We start from the raw sequence: 1,148 nt of genomic DNA, 5'->3' as shown, positions 1-1,148 counted from the left end.
TTCTGGCACCACAAAAAGAAAAAGAAAAAGGTCGGTAGGAAGGTTAGGCAGTAAAAACAAAACAAAGCAAAACAACAACAACACTTATCTCCAAAGATGATCCTATCCACCATAAGATTTCATAGAGATGTGTGCATGTAACAATGCAACTATTCAGATAAGAAACAAAACAAAGGGAGGTAGGAATGACAAATATCTGATGTCTCTGAAGATTAAAATAGATACAGAATAAGATAGGAGGGAATGGAGAGACATTGAGCAAGGTGGATCTCTGAGTCCCCTTCCAGAGCCAATGCCAGGCCAGGAGAGCTTGTTTGCTGACCAAAGAGGCTGGGTGGGCAGGAGAGGGCCAAGTGAAACCAAACTCACCATGTATGGGTATTAGAAGTTCACATGTTGAGTTTATGGGGAGGAAGTGAAAAATATCTGTACACCCTGTGGAGAGTTCCTGTATTTCAAGTTACCCTGTCCCTTGTATGGTAAGGCAGCATGTCAGAGGGGAAAGGCAGATGACATTTTGTGACATATGAAAAGTCATTGTACTTGTGGTATCACCCTTGACCCTTAAAGCTAGAAAATTCATTCACATATCAAATGAGTCCAGGAAAGTATGTTGCAAGGGCTAAAGTTCATTCTAGACTTAGGGGTTCCCACACTCTAGTTATTCTTGATTCTCTTGGGCTTTTTCTCATCTGATAGGACACATCCTGAATGCTGACTTCTGGCCCCACTGGATTTGGAAACCCTCATTCTGCCTTTTTGAAATCTTTGACCTCATCATTTCTTAAATGTTTTATGAAATAATACTTTGCACTATAATAATACTTTCCTTTAATACTTTGCACTATGGCCTTATGGATCCCTAAATCCTTGTCAGGTAGCACGGCACAGTCCTAAATATTTGATATGTTTTAATGCTATTTTATATAATATGGATTTTGTATTTCATTTCCTAACTGATATCAAGGTAGAGACATACATTTAAATTTCACCTAGAGATCTTGTGGTATTTACTCATTGTCAGTCTATTTAAATTTTCTATATAGACAACCATGTATTCTACAAATGTCAAAGTTTCTTCTTTCCTACCAGTGTTTACATCTTTTATTTATCTTGCCTTATGACACTAGTTTGGATTTCTGGGACAA

Source organism: Ictidomys tridecemlineatus, chromosome 1 (genome assembly GCF_052094955.1).
Source record: "Ictidomys tridecemlineatus isolate mIctTri1 chromosome 1, mIctTri1.hap1, whole genome shotgun sequence".
In the NCBI taxonomy this organism is placed as follows: domain Eukaryota; kingdom Metazoa; phylum Chordata; class Mammalia; order Rodentia; family Sciuridae; genus Ictidomys; species Ictidomys tridecemlineatus.
The sequence above is the reverse complement of the archived record's forward strand: the minus strand, read 5'-3'. Positions refer to the sequence as shown.